The sequence below is a fragment of the Bos taurus genome, chromosome 5, assembly GCF_002263795.3.
Source record: "Bos taurus isolate L1 Dominette 01449 registration number 42190680 breed Hereford chromosome 5, ARS-UCD2.0, whole genome shotgun sequence".
NCBI lineage: Eukaryota > Metazoa > Chordata > Mammalia > Artiodactyla > Bovidae > Bos > Bos taurus.
The window spans coordinates 15265129-15273907 of NC_037332.1; the positions used below are offsets into that span (position 1 = coordinate 15265129).

At 36.5% G+C, this 8779-nt stretch overlaps 1 long non-coding RNA gene across 1 annotated transcript; it reads right to left on the reverse strand.

Moving 5' to 3' along the window:
• Window positions 1–289: 289 nt before the first annotated feature.
• On the reverse strand, window positions 290–6546 carry LOC112446649 (uncharacterized). Its single transcript, XR_003034658.2, has 3 exons — window positions 6177–6546; window positions 5379–5526; window positions 290–534 (listed from the first exon to the last, which is right to left on the reverse strand). It is a non-coding gene; the product is annotated as an uncharacterized lncRNA (long non-coding RNA).
• Between the last annotated feature and the right edge of the window lie 2233 nt (window positions 6547–8779).

Below are 8779 nucleotides of genomic sequence, written 5' to 3' on the forward strand. Positions count from 1 at the left end.
TATCTTGCTTTTGTTTTGTTATTCTGTTGCTCTGAGGCTGTATGAACCACTCAATCTGTGTTATATTTTTTACAAGGGAAAAGAACAAGATACCTGCTTGAGCATCATTTTCTAAAATTACCGATAATAATCAGACACTTCTTTGAGTTTTTTGGTTATTTAAGACCAAGAAAAGAATTTGAAAGTAGGATAAACCATGTAAATAGAAGTGCAAACAAAATGCTTGGTCAAGAAATTAAGTGTAATTTTACAAATTTAGTTTATTTTCTTTTTTGTCACAAAAAAAGGAAGCACTGTGATAAAATTTTCTTTCATTTAAAGAATTTGATTATTTCAATAATATAAGCCCTCAGGACTGAAAAACTATGTGAAATGTTTGAAATTTAAGCACAACATGATGGTTCACTGCGGGTAGCCATTCCCCTCTCCAGGGGGATCTTCCTGCCCCAGGGATCAAACCTGGGTCTCTTGCATTGCAGGCAGATTGTTTGCCATCTGAGTCACCAGGGAATGATTAAGCAGAGAGGAGATAACCTAGAAAATGAAGCATATACAACAATTCAGCCAGTTGAACAGACATTTTGTTTGTTGCTGGACTATTTTAATTGCAAATTTTCGGCTTCTAAAACTAGAGATTTCACTTATTTGTTTATTTACTTAGCTTTTTCTTTACAAAAATATTTGAAGTTAATGACAACTAAGTACCACACACTAGGCAACTTAAAACAACAGAAATTTACTTTCTCACAGTTCTGAAAGCTAAGCGTCTGAAATCACAGTGTCCATCCTGTTCCCTCTGACTGATCTAGAGAATATTTCCTTGCCTCTTCTAGCTTCTGATGGCTGCCAGCAGTCCTTGGCATGTCTTTGTATCACCATAATTTCAATCTTCTCTTTTGTCTTTATAGGACACTTTTCCCTGTGTCTCTATATGTCTCCATGTCCACATTCTCTCTTCTTAAAAGGACACCAGTCATTGAATTAAGGCCTGTCCTAATCCATATAAATTAATCTTGATAACATCTGCAAAAACCCTATTTTCAAATAAGGTCATATTCACAGATACAGGAAGTTAAGACTTCAACATACCTTTTTTGGAGCACACAATTCAATAATATTGCCCAAAGTCTTAACTTGCTTCTTATTAGATTTCCTAAATAGTTTTATCTTTTTAGCTTAAAGCTCACATCATGATCAACTTTCTGGTAGTTAGAAAATTTTCAGCCTTAGAGGAGCCCTCAGAAACATGGGTAGGTAAATAAATAGATGTTTTTTTGTTCCATCTCTCAGTTGTATCTGACTCTTTGCAGCCCCATGGATGGCAGCATGCCAGGCTTCCCTGTCCTTCACCATCTCCTGGATAGACAGATAGATGGATAGATAGGTACCTATACCATTCTACATTATACTTACTAAATGACAGACACTGTTTAAGTACATTTATGTGTGTGTATATGTATATATATTTCATTTAATTTTCACAAAGCCTTTATCTGTTTATTACTATTACTACTCCATCTTCTTATAGGAGCTAACTGAGTATTATGAACTGAACTAAATCAATTTAATTGTTCAAAATCATTATACTATTTTAGGTAGTTATAGTTAGATATTGGATAATCAACTTTGCTGCAGGTGGCATGAATTATAATGAACTCAAGTCTCCAAGTGAATTTGCCTCACATTTAACAGCAAGAAAGTACAGAAATAACCATACCACCTGTTCTGTATACTTGATGAAATTCCAGCTCTCTATTATTTTAAGTACTCTGACAGCACATATCATGAAAGGTTCATTCCAGGCAAAAGCAATGTTATTAAAGTAGCAGAGTAGCAGAAGTCAGCTAACCTAATTGAAGTCAAGTGAAAAAATACTCCAGTAAGTAGTTAACCTAATACCATCAGAATTCTTCTGAACCTAGACATCATCCTGACAGAAACAAAAGTCAACACACACAAGAACAAGACAGGGACTTAACGTAAATTTGCCCAAGGTATGCAAAAATCATTTAATGGAGATAAGATTTTTAAACTACCAAGCTATAGTACCTATTGCAGAAATAAAAATGCAGAGAATATGGAAAAATAGTTTTAAAAAATAGCTTTATTTGTAATAGTCACAATCTAGGGAAAAAACACAAAATGCCTATCGAAAGGTAAATAAATAGCATGTGGTAAACTATATGCATAAATGGAATTCTCTTATAGGTAAAAAAGAAACAAACTTTGATATAACCAAAATATGGATGAATGTCAAGTTCATTATGTTTGGTGAAAAAAGCAATACAAGACTGCATACTTTATTATACATTTATATAAAATTCCAGGAGTTACAAAGCAATCTATAATGGCAAAAAGCAGATCAATGATTGCCTGTCATGGTCACAGAATGGGACCAAGGTGAAATGAGAGATGAAATTGCCAAGGGGCATGCAGATACTTTTGTGGGGGGCAAGCAGTTTTGCTATTCTGACTGTGATGATGGTTTTAACTATATAGACATAAGTACATGTGTCGAAGCTCATCAAACAGTACTCTTTAATAAGTCATTTTACTATATGTAAAAAAAAAACCTCAGTGAGTTCTTAAGAAATGTAATTATTGTGAGTGTTGTCTCAAAACCTGAGAAGAAAGGATCCCCAAGGGAGCAGAGGAGGAAGATGAAATCCTGCAACTTCATTTCAGATTGAACTCAAGATGCACCTGAAGAGGCATAATCCTTCCTCCACCAACCTGGATCTTATCCCTGTGAGTTAAGAAATTGCCTTCTTTTGCCTCAGCCATTTGGGACAGGTATTCTATTACTTGTAATAGAGAAAATCCTACCTGCAACAGAAATATTGTCTGCCACTCAGTTCTAGCAAAGATGAATAAAAATGTTTATGCTAAATCTAATTTAAAATTTAATTATTTTCAGGGATTGGGCTTCCCTGGTTGCTCAGTGGTAAAGAATCCACATGCCAATGCAGATGTGGGTTCAATCTGTGGGATTGGAAAATCCCCTGGAGAAGGAAATGGCAATCTACTCCAGTATTCTTGCCTGGGAAATCTCATGGACATAGGAGTCTGGCAGACTACAATCCATGGGGTCGCAAAAAAATTGGACTGACTTACCAAGTAAACAATATCAACAAAATTTCAATGATTAATGTGTCATGTATCTGCTTATCATTTACTAATTGTAAACATTTAGCCCAAGTAAATAGTTCTGTCAAAGGTTTAGATTATCTTTGGGGATTTGTTTATTCTCCAGTAGGTTCCAACCAATGTTCACCACTGGATTTTGAGATGAGTCCCATGATGTGAATCTCCTTTTGCCTAGGAAAAGAGGACTTGTGTCTAAGAAGGTTTAGATTTTAATACCCTGGGTCTCAGTATAAAGTAATTCCTACATGACAACAGTTGGCAGTTTTACCTTGAGAAAATAAAAGATTTTCCTCAAGGTCCAAATGCCACTTCTTCTGTGAAGCTTTTATCTTTTCAACCTTCCCTTCCTACTCTCAAGAGAATGCAAATTCCCCTTAATAGTGATATTTATTTTCCTTTCTTCTCCTCAGACTCTGTATTTTTCCCTAAAGGCTTAGTTATTTAGCAAGGCAGAAACTGAAGAGGAACAAAAGAGCTTCTTGATGAGGGTGAAAGAGGAGAGTGAAAAAGTTAGCTTAAAACTCAACATTCAAAAAGCGATGCCAAAAATGGCATCCAGTCCCATCACTTCATGGCAAATAGAAGAGAAAAAGGTGAAAGAAGTTAGAATTTATTTTATTGGGCTCCAAAATCACTGCAGAGGGTGACTGCAGCCGTGAAATTTAAAGATGATTACTCCTTGGAAGGAAAGCTATGACAGACCTAACAGTGTATTAAAAAGCAAAAACATCACTTTGCTGACAAAGGTCTGTCTAGTCAAAGCTATGGTTTTTCCGATAGTCATGTATGGATGTGAGAGTTGAATCATAAAGAAGGCTGACCATAAAGAAGGTAGTCATGTAGGATATGAGAGTTGGATCATAAAGAAGAACCATAAAAAAGCCAAAGAACTGAAGCTTTTGAATTGTGGTGCTGGAGAAGACTGTTGAGAGTCCCTTGGACTGCATGGAGGTCAAACCAGTCAACCTTAAGGTAAATCAACACTGAATATTCATTGGAAGTACTGATGCTGAAACTGAAGCTCTGATACTTTGGCCACCTGATGCGAAGAGCTGACTCATCGGAAAAGACTCTGATGCTGGGAAAGATTAAGGGCAAAACAAGAAGAGGATGGCAGAGGATGAGGTGGTTAGTTAGATAGCATCACCAGCTCAACTGGACATGAGTTTGAGCAAACTCTGGGAGACAGTGAAGGACAGGGAAGCCTGGCTTGCTGCAGTCCATGGGGTTGCAAAGAGTTGGACATGACTTAGTGACTGAACACACAAGGATCAATTTATTTTTTAATTTCTTTTTCTTTGGAGGGTAATTGCTTCACAATGTTGTGTTGATTTCTGCTGAACAAAAACATGAATCAGCCATAAGTATGCATGGGTCTCCTCCCTGTTGAGCTTCCCTCCCACACCCCCATCCCACCTCTCAAGGTCAGCCTTGACCACAGAGCACTGGCTGAAATCCCTGTTATACAATTTCCCACTAACAATCTGTTTTACACATGGTAATATATATATGCCAATATTACCCTCTCAATTCTTCCCACCCTCTCCTTCCCCTGCTGTGTCCACAAGTCCATTCTCAATGTGTGCCTGTCCTGAAAATAGGTTCATCAGTACCATTTTTTCTAGATTCTATATATATTCTTTGATATACGATATTTATTTTTCTCTGACTTCCTTCACTCTGTATAATAGGTGTAGGTTCATCCATCTAGTTCAGTTGACTCAAACTTGTTCATTTTTTTTTTATGGCTGTGTAATATTCAGTGTATATATGTACCACGACTTCTTTATCCGTTCATCTGTTGATAGACATTAAGGTTGCTTCCGTGTCTTGGCTATTGTAAACAGTACTATAATCAACATTGGGGTACATGTATCTTTTTTAATTTGTTTTTTGCAGGGTGAATGCCCAGTAGTGAGATCGCTGGGTTAAATGTACACTGAAGATAATATTATTTTCTAGGGCTCCTATAACAAAATACCACAGACTGATGACTCAAACAACAGAAATGTATTTTTTCACAGATCTGGGAGCTAGAATTCTGAGATGGAAATGTCAGGGTGTTTGGTTTCTTCCAGGGCCTCTCTCCTTGGTGTGTGGCTGGACAGCTTCTCGCTGTTTTCTTGTACAGTCATCCTTCTGTCTGTGTTGTGTTCTAATCTCTACTTTGAAACACTCCTAGTCATATTACACTAGGGCCCATCCCAAGAACCCCATCTTAGCTTAATTACCTCCTTAAATGCCTTATCTCCAAATTCAGTCATATTCTGAGGTCTTGGAGCTTCAACATATGAATTTTGGAAGGAGATAGTTCAGTCTATAACAGAGATAATAATCCATATTTTCTGCTCCTTATTCTTCTCTTATAACCTGAAAGCTCTGAGAGAATGAACTTCAAATAAATAAATATTTTGAACTTATAATGAAACCAGGCAGGCATATTTGCTTTGGAATTAAATAATCAAGTTATTAAAAATAATCATGTCAGGTTGAAGTGCCTGAACAAATGTATCTTATAAACCACACTCCATTACACATGTCAAAGTCATTTGATTGAACTAAATTATAAATGTTTACCTTTATATTTTCCCACATAATAAATTATCAACTTGATCAAATAAAGTATCCCAACAGAGAATGTCCTCATCTGGTACACCTCCTCACTCAAGTACTTAACCAAATATATCCATATTCCTCAGGGTTTCCCTGGTAGCTCAGATGGTAAAGAATGTGCCTGCGGTGTAAGAGAACTGTGTTTGATCCCTGGGTCGGGAAGATCCCCTGGAGAACGGAATGGCAAAGCACTCCAGTATTCTTGCCTGGGGAATCCCATGGACAGACCATGGGGTCTCAAAGAGACGGACGTGACTGAGCGAATAACACTTTCACTTTCATACATAGTCCCCAGTGTTTGTGTGTTTGCTTTATTCTGCTTCATGTGCAATCAGCACATTATGCCATCTGATATTCCTCTTAGCTTTATGACCTTCCCCTTTGCAATACGCAATAGGAACCTCCTTTGAACTTACCTTTTAGGGTTTTCTTTGCTGAGTTTCCCAGTTGCCCTCTGATTCCCACTCTTCTCCAAGAGGGAGAACATGTCTTTGTCTCCTATTTATATAAGAGGATAATCAGTGAAAGATTCCTGCTAGGCCATTGCCATTTCTGCCATTGAGAAAATTTAGTAACTGCTGGAGTATGATGACACAAAAGTATGTGGACATTCAGTCTCTTCCTGAAACTGTGCACCGGATATGCTCTGACTCATATCACGCTCAGATCTGTCAGCCTATCATTTTTCTGACTGACCTATGTCAAACTGTACTGAGGCTGGAGTTCTCAGAGGTATTCATAGGACAATCTCAGCATGTGTCTCAAGACTAAGAATGTTTTCTAAAGTATCTCAATGCTGTAGCAAAAAGCATGGATAGAAGATAAAAGATTAGGAATGATAAAATAACTCCCATAAATTATTTTTTCTCTGGGATCAAGATTGCAAGACTAAGCTGTTATTTTTTCTTTGCCACTCACTGTCTGAACAAATTTTATGCCTCAGTTTCCTCAAATAAGGTATTAACATTCCTGAAAGTGTGTGTCATACATAACTAATGATGGTAATGAACTTGAATATATGAACGCTTATTATAAATCCTGTGTGCATTCCACACACTACTGAAAATAATAATTACATTCTCTGTTAAGGTTCCTACCATACAGAATCTCCAAAACAATTATAGTTTTTAGAGCCAGAACCTGTGGGAGGCAATTTCAGTGTAAAGAAAGAAAAGTAAATTAAGCCAGGAGTCAGGGGCTGAAATGTGTACTTTTTTAACTGTTAGTTTCTTTATCTCTGAAATTTGTTTACCATATCTATCTTTGTCTAGTTCCCCAAATTTTCATAAAATAATTTTAAGCATATTGGAGCATTTTTATAGTTGATATTTTATGTAACAATATATATAATAACTCACTAGACGGAAAGATTCATCTATTTAAAGGATTCTTTGGCCATATTCTCTACTTTTTTCCCTTCTTCCTCAGGTTTTTCAGGCAACAGGAAGAGCAGATCAACAAGAACTTGAAGAAAATATCTTCAGGATATTTAGTACATTTACTTCTAGAAGCCTGAGACACCAATTTTATATACTGTTTATGTACTCTTTTATGTATGTACAGTGAAAACACTGTTTCCAGATTTTTTCTTTTTGAAAAATAAAATCTTTGTGATCTTTTTGAAATATAACATAAATACTTTTCATATTCACAAAAGATATTAAAATTGAAAGATATAATATTCTACGTGTCCAGAATCATAACTTGGTTAATTAGCATGCTGTTAATACCATATAACTTAAAAGGTGACACAGTTGAATTGAACTGCAGTGTGCAAACTATTTCACTGATTTGTATAACCCGAAGTCAAGATATAAAGCCAGTCTTTAGTAGGAACTGTAACATTAAGTTTAACTATCTATACAGATTCAATTATATTTATAGAAGATTAATGTGATTGTTTTGCAAGAAGTCTTAAACCCTACTGGGAAAAGTACGATTTTTTCTAAGAGAGTAAATTTTTTTCTTTGTACACCTGGTTTCAATTTCTGTATAAATCTAGAGAGTAGAGGAGTTAAGAAAGTACACTTTAAGGGAAATGCAGTAATTTGTTAGGGCTGCCTGGCAATTTCGGTGGTTTATTCAATCTCTCACCTTTCTATACTCTTTTCTCCTTAAACCTTATACCCTTTTCTCCTTAAACCTGAAATACTTGTTGCCACTTATTCTGTGCTGGTGATATCAGTTCCTTTTCCATTTGAAACATGGAGAAGTCAGAAGAAAACTATTTTATGCTCCAGCATCTGCTAGCCTACATCCATCTGCTTCTGTAGGTTCTCTAGTTCCCCATAACCCACAGACCAAAGAAGAGCCAGTGCTCTTATCTAAAGCTGGCCTCTCTCTTCATGGCAAGCACTTTTTACCCGCTGAAGGGCACTGCTCTAGTACTGTCTCCCTCTATCTCTTCCACAATCAATCTTATTAGGTTGGCCCAAAAGTTCACTCGGATTTTTCCATAACATCTTACTGAAAAACCAGGGCAAACTTTTTGTCCAACCCCAAACATCCCTCTAATAAATCATTCCTATTGAAATAAAAACGTGCCATATTATATCCACCTGAAAAAATAACTTGTTTTCATAAAAACTCAAGTCACTCTACCTTTCTCTTCTATTCCTTTTCCTTATCCCTTTAACAGTGAAACTCCTCAGCAGGGTTTCCTCCCCTCTTCTCCCCACAACTATTCTTTTTATTCTTCCTCGGACTCACTATAATCAGGTCCTCATTGCCATCACTCCTTTGTAACAGCTCTTTACACCATTTGGTCTATTTTATTAATTATTCAACAAAACTTGTGAGCACTTGCTTTGTGCCACATCTCTTCAAAGTACTGAGTGGAGAACCTCAGAATGATATTTTTATTTCCTTCTGCTCTAGAAGTAAAGTTTTATACTCTCTAAGGGTAGCATAGCTGGATAAATCTTGGTACACTTTCAGGAAAATTACACAGTTGGGCAAATCCTGTGCACCTCAATTTCCTGTTTGTCAGAGGAGATGGGATGTACAGCCACCCTAAAAC